Here is a 12,782-nt window from a genome sequence, read left to right on the forward strand (position 1 = left end):
TCACTGAACGTACATATTCATACTGGACCATGGTCTCAGACTGGGAACACCAGTACTGATATAGCAAAGCTGACAGAGTTATGCTGGTATGTACTGCTTCAGAAACACCACCTCTTCTTCTATAACCAAATCCAAGTGCCCCAAACATGGCAAATACACCTGCCCCAGTCAGGATTAACCTAAGGCTATGTCAAGCTTTCCAGTAACATGCATTGGAACTCCAAAGACCACAATACAGTGTCTTTTCTGTCTTCAAAGAGACAGATCATTCAGAACCTGAAATTCCAAGGACCCAAGAACAAGCTTCATAAATGCCATCCCAAAGGAGTTTTCTCATCTGAAAGTAGTTGCAGCACAAAGAAAGTATTGCATTTTGTTTGTTCTACACCCCCCAAGTCTGTTCCTATATTGCTGTTATTTAAAGTACAAGAAAGTTTCCATTTAACTTACTTTCTCACCTTCCAAAAAAGCAATCTGACAGCAACATTTGCAGTTACAACAAGCAAAGCTCCACAAACAACCGGCTACAATCCCTGATCTGCCTACTGTCAGGTATTTTAGGAGCACAGGAAAGACAGAACAGCAAGAACTGAATAGTCAGCTCCTGTGTGAAAACTGCAACCTTTTCTGGGAGCAACGCTCTGTTTTCTGTCACATTTCTGAACAATCACACCAGACAGCACTGCTCTTCAGCAGAGGCACTACGGCTACATGCATGCCTGTGTATCTCTTACAGCTGGGTCCCTGGTTCCTGGCTATGGGTTGAGAGGCTCAGCTGCAACACAAGCAATAAAGCACAAAACAGGTTCAGGGTAAAAGCAGATGACTTTGCTGCCATCAAAACACACGGAGCATACCTAGATTTGAATCACTCTAACGGGCATCACCTATTTCTCTGTTTAACCATCAGGTTTACTCGTAAACCTGCAGGTAAAACAGTCCCTTGGACGTGGAAAGGGGAAGGAGCTGACTCCAAGTGGAGCACCGCAACTAATGCGACTTGGAAGTACTTCAGCTGGATAGGCAGAAACAAGACCCAGATGCAAAGTTACCTAACTGAGCCCGTACTGCACATCCACAGCCAGTTGTGTAACGAACCTCAGGACAATTTACAGGTCTTCATCAGGCACAACTCCCTGCTGGCTTCCACAAGCTCTAAACAATCAAACCTGCAAGAACGGGATCCGGTTTTCTCCCTTTTAATGAAAGGATTTATTTCGAGCTACAGGAGCCGCACATCAGCTGAACTCAGCAAGTCTGTTACCTCCGCTTTAACGGCAGAAAGAATGTGTCCTGCTTTTAACCTCCCAGCCGCAGAAACTCACCTCATCAGCGCTCCGGCAGCTGCTACAGAACCAACCGCAACTTGAACCGACACCAAAGAACTCCTTAACAACAACCCTGCTACCGGCTGCGACCCTTGTGAGGTACGGGCTGAGGGGGCTCCGCGGCTCCCCAAGTGTAACTACAACACCGGCCTCCCCGCTCGGCCTCTGCCCCAAGTTGTGCCGCTCCCCCCGGTGAACCCCGTTCTCCACAAGCCCAAAGCCGCAAACCCCGTCCCGGCCGCTCCCAAGTTCCCCTCAGGTGCAGTGCCCGTCCCTACCTGCCGGCGGAGGGAGCCTCCCCCGTCCCCCTCAGCGCTCGGCGGCAGCACCGGAACGCGGAGCCCTCGGCTGGGCGAGCCCCATGTGAAGGGGAGCGCAGGAGCCCGGCGGCTCCACCGCTGAGGGAGGGGACGAGGGGAGGAGGCGGATGGCGGCCGCTCCCCCGCCCCGCTCCCCGCGGCAGCGCCCCCTGGGGGCTGCGGGGGGCACTGCTGCCCTCGGCCGGGTGGGGCGCGATGGGACCGGCCCTGCGTTCAATGCCCTCCGCGGCCGCAAGGGGGCGGTACGGGTCCTGCCCGGTGAGGGGGGGGCTGAGGTGGGGAAATGGAGGGTCAGAGGGAGCTTATCGCTCTGCAGCTGCCTGACGGGAGAGGGTAGTGAGGGGGGGTCGGGCTCTGCTCCCGAGAACTGAGTGCAGCTCTGGTGTCCTCAGTATAAGAAGGACATGGAACTGTTGGAGCAAGTCCAGAGGAGGCCACGAGGATGCTCAGGGGCTGCAGCACCTCCTGTATGGAGACAGGCTGAGAACATTGGGGCTGTTCAGCCTGGAGAAGAGAAGCTGCGTGGAGACCTCAGAGCAGCTTCCAGTGTCTGAAGGGGCTACAAGGATGCTGGAGAGGGGCTCTTCATCAGGGACTGCAGTGATAGGACAAGGGGTGATGGGTTCAAAGTGAAACAGGGGAAGTTCAGGTTAGATCTAAGGCAGAAGCTCTTCCCTGTGAGGGTGCTGAGGCGCTGGCACAGGGTGCCCAGAGAAGCTGTGGCTGCCCCATCCCTGGCAGTGTTCAAGGCCAGGTTGGACACAGGGACTTGAAGCAACCTGGTCTGGTGTGAGGTGTCCCTGCCCGTGGCAGGGGTTGGAGCTGGATGATCTGAAGGTCCTTTCCAACCCAAATTATCCTATGATTCTAGGATAAGGAACAAGGCACAGGACAAGAGGAAACGGTCTCAAGCTGCCCCAGGGCAGGTTTAGATGGAGCTGAGGAACAATTCCTTGCCCAGAGGGTGCTCAGGCATTGGAACAGGCTGCCCAGGGCAGGGCTGCAGGCACCGTCCCTGCAAGTGTTCACACAGCTGGAGACGAGGCCTCAGTGCCATGGGTTAGTGGTGGCCTTGGCAGTGCTGGGAATGGTTGGGCTGGATGAGCTTAAAGGGCTTTTCCAGCCTGGTTCATTCTGATTCTATGATTTCTGCCCTTCCAGCCAGGAGCACCAAACTCTTCTCTGTGGCCACGTCAGATAACCTGGTCACCAGGGTAGAAACTCTGCATGCCACGAGCACAGGGATAACTAAGCCCAACCAGCATTTCAGTGAGCCTGCAGTCTGAAGTGAAGCATTTGGTTAACTTCAGGATGCAACATCCCCATGCCAACAAGCAAGGTAGGGAAGCAGCAGTACTGGCCTGCAAGAGCTGCCTGATGGCTCAGATGGCTGCTGATGGGCCACTGCTCCTCCTGGCATGCAGGCATTGCTGAGCCTGCAGAGCCTCTCTAGATGTCCTCACAGGGATAGGATGGCCCTAACTGAGCAGGAAGGAGTCTTTAGAATACAGCACAAGGACTTAGGATATTAGGATCCACTGTTTTGCCTTTTCCCACCCATGTCAGCCACTCCATTCTTGATCCACCGAATGGCTGTGGATCAATGGCTATGGCAGTGCTGATGCGTATTCTTAGGGAAAGTCTGGCTGGCTTCCCAGAAATCCTCAGATTACGCAGAGAATGGATCTGCACTTGTCAGTTAGGCATGTGCCCAAGTGTTTGTGGAATACAGCATCATTGTGCCATAGCTCCTCATCTGTATGATCTGATTTTCCCACCCTACCTCACAAGAATCCAATGAAAACAAATACATCGTCCTCTCTTAGGCACGACGATCTGACAATGATAGAGCTCCTGGAGCATATCCACTGCAAGAGAGATGCTGCATTGGCATCCCCTCCTCCCCCAGATAGGCATAAAGCTACATACCCAAAACAGCTTTGAAAAGAAGGCATCTCCAGTGATACAAACCTGCCAGGAAAGGAAAGGACCACAACACAAAGAGATCAGTCTGGGGCTGTGAATTTGATGCCAGGTATTTGCTGAGCTTGCAGATCCTGGACTACAGCTCCTGAGCACTGCGAGGTGTGAAACAGAGAGTAGGCAATCAAACACATTTGCTAGCCCAGGCCAGGAACACTCATCACAAGTGTTCCAAAGCAAAAATAATAACTATTACTTGGGTGTAGCTGCAGTCTTCTGCCAGAAAGCCCTGACTCTCTAATTAAAGGCTTCAGCACCATACCACTGCACGTGGTAGAAAAACACACTGTCAACCTGGTGTTTTTTCACCCTGTGATAAAGTGCAAATAAAACCCAGCATTTTACAGAGTATATTATGCAAAAAGCATCGTTCATCAGCAATTTGTTCACTGCATTAAAACTAAAAAGTCATTTTATTTATGCATCCACAGAAATAAACTTCCTTTACTTTTATAGCACAGTGAAATCTGCACAAAACTCATCTAAATATAATTTACTGCCGTAAACAGTATGATTCCCCATGTCTCTTCTGCTTACCTCTTCTCTATTACTATTTCTGTAAAAGTAAAGCTGTGACTTCTTTTTCCTCATGCACTCAGTGCATAACAGCCTAACCACAGAACTAACCAAATTCTCCAGAAAGCCAAGCTTTTCCTTAGTTTGCCTTGGACCTCATAATTCCTTTAGCTCAATAACAGCAGAACCATACTGCACTTGAAATGTATTGGTGAAGCCTCCATGGAAAACCTTTGCACCTTTACATCAGTGCAAAGGTAGGTTGTGCTGTCCCAGGATAACTGCTGGGCAAAGATGCTCGGTTCCTAGACTCTACATGCAGTGTCATGGCTGGGAGCTATGACAGCACACTGGGTCTGCTTCCTGCTAGCAGCACAGAGCCTCTCTGCACCAGAATGTGGGATGTTTCCTCATAGCAGCATTCCAATATCTGAAGGCGCTACAAGGATGCTGGAGGGGGACTCTTCATCAGGGGCTGTAGTGACAGGACAAGGGGTGATGGGTTCAAACTGAAACAGGGGAAGTTCAGGTTAGATCTAAGGCAGAAGTTCTTCCCTGTGAGGGTGCTGAGGTGCTGGCACAGGCTCCCCAGAAGTGATAAATGCTCCATCCCTGGCAGTATTTAAGGCCAGGTTGGACAGAAGCTTGAGCAGCATGGTCTAGTGTGAGGTGTCCCTCCCCATGGCAGGGCATTGGAACTGGATGAACTTAAGCTCCTTTCCAGCCCAAACCACCCTGTGACTCTGTGATTCTATGTTCAGCTCAGCTCTCAAGAGAACTGCAAGAACCCTCAGATCCTCTGCAGGAATGAGGGAGATCTCAGACATCCATGGCTTTGGAAAGGTTCTCACAGAAACTAGCTGTAGTCTAGCTGTAGGCTGGAGCCTTCCACTTGGGTAACCTATGGTATGGGGCTCTGAGAGGAAGAAGTGGGATTCAACCTCCATCTGCATTCAACCTCCATCTGCAGTGGGATTCAACCTCCATCTGCACTTAGCTGAGTCCAAATAACACCAAGTGTGAGACTTCTGTCTTCTATCTTATGCTCCATCACTCAAATCATACTTCCCCTTCTGAGGCATGGATACAGTAAGGGCCTTGAACGTCACCCTGTAGTTACATGCCTATGCAGCTACAATGCCTTGATGTTTCTGCCTGCTGGTCTGCTTGTATTGCTGAATGCAACCCTTAACAGGGAAGAGAGCTGCAGTAAACTAGGACAGAATCGTTGAAAGTGCCTGCATCCTCCTGCGGGTGGCATCAGAATATCTTCAGTGGACCAAGGCTCCCTTAGGCAAGAGAGAGGAGAAGGATGATACTCCTACAGCAATTAGCATTACTGTGTGAGTACTGCATTTGCTAGGGAGCTCATATAAACCAACAGATCTTTAAATTATATGAATGGGTTATAGCATTTTGAATACAGCTTCCACTAAGAATAACATTTCTGAGCACTGTGCATCTTTGAATGGAGCACTACAGAGCTCCTTATAGGGCTAACTGTTCTAAGCAAAAGGGATTTCAGGGCCCAAGTGGGGTCCTGGTTATGATCTTAAGGTCCTTTCCAACCCTAACTATTCTATGATTCTGTGACATGAGTCCCACTGAATCCAAACAGTTTGGATGAGGCACTGAAGACTGAGATTCTTGCTTAGACCACACATTTAGCTTCAGACTGGAAAATGCAAACATATAAATCCAAATTAAATCCAAGCTGTGCAGTTTGCCTTTGGAGAGGGGAGGATGTTCTGGTTGATGATGCTGTGCTACTTCCCAGCTATTTGGAAGTTGTCACAAAGTGTTGCAAAGGAAAGAAATTTAGTGGCAAAGGTAACACTAATTTCACAGACCGCTTTGAAGATGCACAAAGCACAGGCTAAAGAGAGCCATAACTAGCCTGCCTGGATTTGGAGAGTGAGCTTTATTTAAAGGTGTTTACTTAACTTGTTCTATATGAGATACTTCAAAACTGCTGTTTCGCTCACTGAGATGTTGTTATATATGTGGGGGGTTGGACTAGATGACCTTCAAATGTCCCTTCCAACCTGAACTGTTCTATAAAGTAGTAAGAAATAGCATCGCTGCACAAGCCCCTTTTATTCTGACTATGAAAGCTCTATCACAACTCATGCCCATGCCCTGTGTACATTGCAGTTATCACAAGAGGAGGATGCAAATGCATAATTAAACCTCTCGGCTTCTAAAGCTTTAGCAAAATCAGAACTTTATCATCACCAGCAGTAGCTGCTTATCTTTTCATATAGGCCTCAAACTGATGAACACGAGTGAATTGCCATGGTCATCCAAGAGAACACAGAAGTGTAAGTGCAAGCCAAGGTATTGGAGACTACAGCTTGAAAGTGTCCACTTGTAACCAGAGCAGTGTTGTTCTGTGGTTTTAAACTGTCATGTTACAAGTGTCATGCATGTTTCTGTCAGCTGTATAGATCAGTAAAGACCTTATCATGCTGAGACAAGTAAGTGCATTCCCCCATGCCAATATGCACTCCTGAACACACAGGTGCTAATGTCCAAAGCTATATGTGTGTAACTACTGAGCACATGACTGACTGCCTTACCTGCAGAGTATTACACAGCCAATATTTCTTAAGGCTATGGAAGATAACAATACAAAGCCCATTCTTGTGCTAATTTTAGCATACTTTTATTTTCTCAGAATTTGAGAGAGTGCCTTGTACTGTTCAGTTGCCCACACGACTAAATTGTACTGCCTGAGACCACAGCCACAATAGAGCTTCATCAACCAGTGCCCAGAAACCACCACTGATTGACACTGTTGCTTGTAAAAGACCTGGATTAATCCCATTAGAGACCACATATTTGATTTCCACAAGGACTAGTGAGATCTGACCCCTTTGTTTTACAGCTTAGGTATGTGAAAGAAGGCTGAGATTCAGATCATCTGCCTTTTGAAAACTGGGTTCTTTCAGGCTGTTTCCAGGATCAGAAATCACATATGCTGCCCTAAAACTCATTACTGATCTCTGCTGATATAGAAACAATTCCAGTTTTCCATTTCCTCCCATGAATTTATCCTTAATGAAGCAAGATTTGTTCTCCTGAGATTGAGAGTTATGAATCTGTGTGTACGATAGTCATCGTGAGTAGGTGGCAGAGACTGAGTGTTCTTTTTCTTGTAAGAAGTGATGCTATTCTTAGCTTTGTCTGTGGTCCTTATGTGTGTCATAGATAGGCACAATAGACACACATTGGTAGCTTTGGTAGTATTCAGAAAGGAGATGATCTCCCAGTCCAGGAAATAGCCCTAAAACTCTCATCATGTCAGCAGTAGCATTTTAACCAACAGTTCCCAAGAGTCTCTGCCAACACATCATTGTCTCCAGAGGACTTGGAGCTACAAAACGTGTTAAAGAAGATGAGAACAAGGCAGGAATTACACAAAAGAAAAAGAAATCCACCAAAGACTAGGCTAGAGCTGCAGCTTTGAGTCCCAACAGCATTACAAACCAACCAGGTGATCTTGTGATATGTGGCAGTACCTGAACCGTTGCACTGGACTCTCTTGGCTTCAATCCTCAATTATTCTGGGGTCCCTTAGCACAGTTTTGTGGCACCAAATGGCAGTAAAGCTGACACCATTGCTGTCTGCAGGATGTGGTACTAAGTAATGGGATAGAGGAGAAGATATACATTATCCTGAAGGCAAGCACCATGCTTTCTAGCAAAGCTCCCTTGGCTTTGCTAAGTGGTATCATCTCTTGCTGCCTGCCACTGCTGCATCACAGTCACTCATGCTGTGGCATAACTGTAAGGAGCCTGACTAGTGCCCACTGGCTCCCAGGAAACAAGAGTTATTCTAAGAAGACAATCACAATCTATAATTGACACAGAATCAATGCCACTGACTTGGCAAGATTGTGTTATCTTCAGTGCTACCTGCTGAGCTATCTGACATCTCTGGGAAGTGATACCAAGTGGAAGAATGGGAAAAAGACAAAGATATCCCTGGTTCTTTCTCTAAGAAAGATTCCTGTCTTGAGGAAAATGATTTTAAAAGGAAGGCACTAAAAAAGTGATAAAGGTTGAAGATTCTGAAGCACACAAAATTGCCTCAGCTTTGCCTACCCAGCTTTCTAAGGGGTCCCCAAACTGTTTTGCCATGGGCGGCACATGAATACCCGTTTCCAGGGTATGCATCCCTATTATGCAATCTCTCAAAGCCAGCACTGCTTAGTGACATCAAGTCAATCCTTCTAGCAGCAGGGAAGGAAATACAGTAGGCCTCATCTAATATACTTTGGTGATAATCTGGCAAGGATATGGTAATACAACAACACTTTTTCTCTTACAAACCTCTTGTTTTGGTAGCCCACAGTTTTTTTTTCTGCTCTTAGAGCAAAGTAGAGAATGAGAAAAGGTCAGAGCCTAAAAGATGCTGAGAATCCATCACAGCCTTATTTTGTCTGAATGAAACACAACATTTCACCCAGAAATAAATAACCATTCTATGATTCTATGATTCAGTTTAGTTGTGTTTTGTACACCCATTAGTTAAGATGCTCCATGCAACACTTTGGCCATCCTGTTTCTGCTATGTCTCAGTCATTTACCGTTCTGGCTGCTTCTTCACAGATTTTTATCTGCTGCATAGCACGTGCATTTCCATCACTCTGTCAAATAGCAATTGATTATGCCAGCCTCATGCTATTTTCCTTGAAACAGAAAAGTCTAAAGCTTGTTTAACAGTGTCTGTCGCTTTCTCTCAACAATTGGCTGGGAGAGAGAAAAAGCATCTTTGGTTGGAAAGAATGGTTTGCTTAAAAACACCCAGCTCCTTTTGTGCTGAAGTTTCACACGCAGCAGGAGACTATCTCAGTGTTTCAGTAATAAAAAGTCTCTACCATCAGGGTCAGAGGTATTTCTTTACAAGGTACCATGGATCCTGGCAGCCCTGATATCATAGGAGATATTTAATATCCCATATTGCCTGTATGCAGCTGATAGGGAATGTTATTGTTTTTATGAGAATATGAATAAGGAGGTACTGCACCAACTGGGAATTTACCAATAAAAGTACACTCAGAGCCCTTAAATATCTTCTTATCCTCAATATTTAAAGATACCGTTAAGCCTGTTCTCTATAATAACCTAACACTCTGTGAATGTAAAATCAGGTTTGCAACCTCACAACAGAGAACTCTTACACGTACCCTCTAAACAAGAAACAGGAAAAGAGTAAGTTCAGTGTCTCTGATGCAAAGCTAAGCTCTGCATCAAAGATACTAATTGCTCTGCATAGTGTTTAACAGAGTAAGGGGACAGCTTAATGTAGCTGATGAATTCCAGTTTTATTGGTGAGATTCTTTAGTATTTCACTGCAGAAATAAACATTAATGTGACTAATTCTTACATTCTCTACTATTTTTTAAGTGTCAGAAGCAGCTTTCTGAGGCCAAAATTACCTCTAGTGCAACCTTCTTGTAGTCATGCTATCAAGCAATGCCTTCTTTTAGCAATAATGATCATGGAAACCATTGCTTCCAACTTCTTACCCTTTGTTGTGATCTATTGAAAGAATTCGTTAACAAACCAGTGTCAGAGCCAACAGAAGATCCATAGCTTCTGATCACCCCTTCCCAGTTCAGCACCTGGTGTGCTGCCATGAACAACCAGATGATCACAACCCACCTACACGTTTTGAGCATAGGGAAGTACTTACTATGAAGCAATTGCTCCTTATTCAAGAAATAGGTAAGCTTTACAGTTGAAGTGCATAGCTATCCCAGTGAACATTTCAAGATGATGTGAGTAATTTAGAGTGGGGTGAGCCCTGGATTTACAAGACACAGAATTACCCTCAAATGTGTGTGCACAGCATGTGTTTTTCACCTTTGGTGAGGGACAGCTATAGCAAGGACAGGGTGAGGAGGATGTCAGTTCTAAACAGATCTGGCCTGAGCCACTCTGCTAAGTGTGGCTAGTGCTAAGAGAAAGACTTACCACAGTGGCAAGGATGGAAGTGGCCTTCAGGGGCAATGAAAACACACACTAAAAGCATTTAACACAAAAGGAAGCATGAAATGTGTTCTTTGCAATTCTTTTGAGCAGTAACATGTGAAGCAAGGTGCTGACCGTTCTCTCTGCTCTCCTAGCAACAGGAGAAGTGTTTCACCCATGTCTGAGCCATGGAAATTCAAACAGCAAATAAAACCATGCTGAGTGAAACCAGAATATGGTGCCCCTTGCAGGAAGATTCTTGCCCAGTCAGATGAGAAGGGTGTTGTGCAGAATCTAATGGGGAGCAGTCACAACAAATCACGTGGCAAGACAAGGGCTTGAGAACCACCTGCCCCACTGTATTTGTAACCACATTTTGCAGAACCTATGCCTGTTCTGTGTAAGAATGCAGATTTCCACATAGCACAGCAAAGCCCAACCTCTGCGTGACAAGATAAGGTGCCTATGCATAGGTTATTGTACACTAATCACCTGCCCATTGAGGCAGTGTCGCCACTCATAAAGAGATGTCAAGACAAGATGAAGCATCGGTCTGATTCAGCATGAAAGTTCTTCCATGCTGCTGCTTTAGGTTTTCCCCAAAGTGCTGACTTTTATCCTACCTGACTTTAGTCCATACACGTGTATGAAAAAGACTGTCATCCTCCTCTTGTTAGACTGCTGTGCATGTGTGTAACAGGGCTTCCAAAAACGGGGTCTGTGATGTTCCTGTGTTTCGGTCGTTTTGCATCATAAATAAAAGGCCTGAGGAATCCTTAGATTTCCTGCAGGAAGGCTTCCCTTTGTACTATGGCTAACACTGCTGAGCTGAGATCTTTCTGTATAGCTGCTGAAGGTGGAGGCTGAAGGTAATGAGAGGAATTTCACATGATTTACACCTCAGTTTTAATGAGGAAGGGTTCTCTCCTACTGTGCCCCTTTTCAACAGCAGGAGATAAACCTTTTATTGCATTTTCTTTTTCTCTGCAAGCTAACAGGTATTTCCAAAACTCTACCCTGATGCATCTGAACAGTTTACCTGTGAAGAAGACATTCAACCACCTGCTAGAAGCATTTTGATAGAGCACCTTGCTTAAACCAGAAATGGGAGCTGAGGTTCTAATTCATGACCAAAGGGAATGTGTGCACCGGTGCCTCAGAGCCATTCTGACACTCCATGCAGGAAGCCAATGGACAAACCAGAAACTCATTGGTCTGTCCTTTATAGGCTTCTTTTTTATCTTCTCTGTATGTATCCTGCCTCTTTCCATACATCTCACCACTGGCACTTCATCCAGGCTTCCATTCTTTTTCTCTTCTCTTTCCTCATCCCCACCTACTGACTCTCCTCTTCCAACCTGATTCACTCATCTTAAGTTTGGGTTTATTCTTCCTTTCCAAATGATATCGAGGACTACCAACATCATCATTAATGACATATTTTATCATTTCATTAACAATCTTTCATTACACACCTGCTGTACCACTGAAGGCAATTAGGAAACCAATCCCCTTCTGTGCCTGAGCAGCAAATTGGCTCAACTGCAGAAAAAGGTGTTCCCCAGGAAGGCTTCCCATTAAAATGTAGCTCATGACATACAGTAACCTGAGTGCTATTGACCATATGTACTGAAGTCCTACCTAGTCACAGTGTTTATTTCCCATAGCAAATCATCAGTGATGAATCAAAGGCTTCAGAAGCTCCTGTCAAAAGTTTTGTGCTTGCTTACTGGAAGGAAGCCTACATCATTTGCTGCCCACAAACTGCCCTCAAGGGTCATCATTAGCTAAGAAAGAGCCTGCCATTTCTTACATGCTATACTCTAGCCACACATAGATCAGCTGCTTGGAACTGGATGATCTTAAGGTCCTCTCACATAACCTCAGAGAATGACCCACTAGGTCTTCCTGGCTGACCTGACACGCTGATAATGTTGTCCCCATGGATCTGTTCAGATTAAAATGGATTTCATGTTACTGCACATTATGAATCTAGCAGGGCACACCTACCTGGTGAAACCGAGTGACAGAGGGATACCTACTTCAGGATAATTATCTCTGAGTACAGTACACTGCATTTTCCAAACCATTATGCCTCTCTTTCTAAAGGGAGAGGCATTCTGCAGTACTGTAACTTCCATTCTGCAGTACTGTAACTTCCATTCTGCAGCAGAGAGTTCTCTGAGAGAAATATTCCAGCCCTTCTATAAAGGAATAAGTTGTGCCAGTTCCACTGGGTAAATCTTAAGCCTCCTGTAACTTCATCACATAGTTCTGAGAACATAAAGTTAACTTAGAATACAACCAGTGAGTGGAACACATTTCACATCACCTCTTTGGCACAGCACTTTTTGAGGCTGTCCCGGGAACACATCTAGAGACATGAAGCAGAGCATGATCAGGTTATGCTGGTTTGCAGTTTGCTATTAAACCTTTATGTGCAGGCAGTAAAACTCTGCTGCATGCTCTCTGAATAACAGCAGGAAGCAAGAGCAGATTCAGGGGCTCCCAGGGAAAGGTTCTCTTTTGAGACAGAGAGGGAGGCAAAGAAGAACAGAGAAAATGTTTTCTCTCAAACTCAGAGAAAACTACATTAAAGCTACAACAATGCAAAGTTTCAGGTACTCTAGAACTTCAGGGGCTTTTAAAGTGAGTT

The 12,782-nt window shown here is 45.8% G+C and overlaps 1 protein-coding gene across 1 annotated transcript in view; it reads right to left on the reverse strand.

The window, feature by feature from the left end:
• CPNE4 (copine 4) overlaps window positions 1-1,699 on the reverse strand; it is a 206,018-nt gene extending 204,319 nt beyond the window's left edge. Inside the window, exon 1 of the mRNA XM_034062179.1 lies at window positions 1,607-1,699. The gene's annotated coding sequence lies outside the window, so the exon portion shown is untranslated. The remainder of the gene's footprint in view (window positions 1-1,606) is intronic.
• Between the last annotated feature and the right edge of the window lie 11,083 nt (window positions 1,700-12,782).

Source organism: Melopsittacus undulatus, chromosome 1, assembly GCF_012275295.1.
Source record: "Melopsittacus undulatus isolate bMelUnd1 chromosome 1, bMelUnd1.mat.Z, whole genome shotgun sequence".
Taxonomy (NCBI): Eukaryota; Metazoa; Chordata; class Aves; order Psittaciformes; family Psittaculidae; genus Melopsittacus; species Melopsittacus undulatus.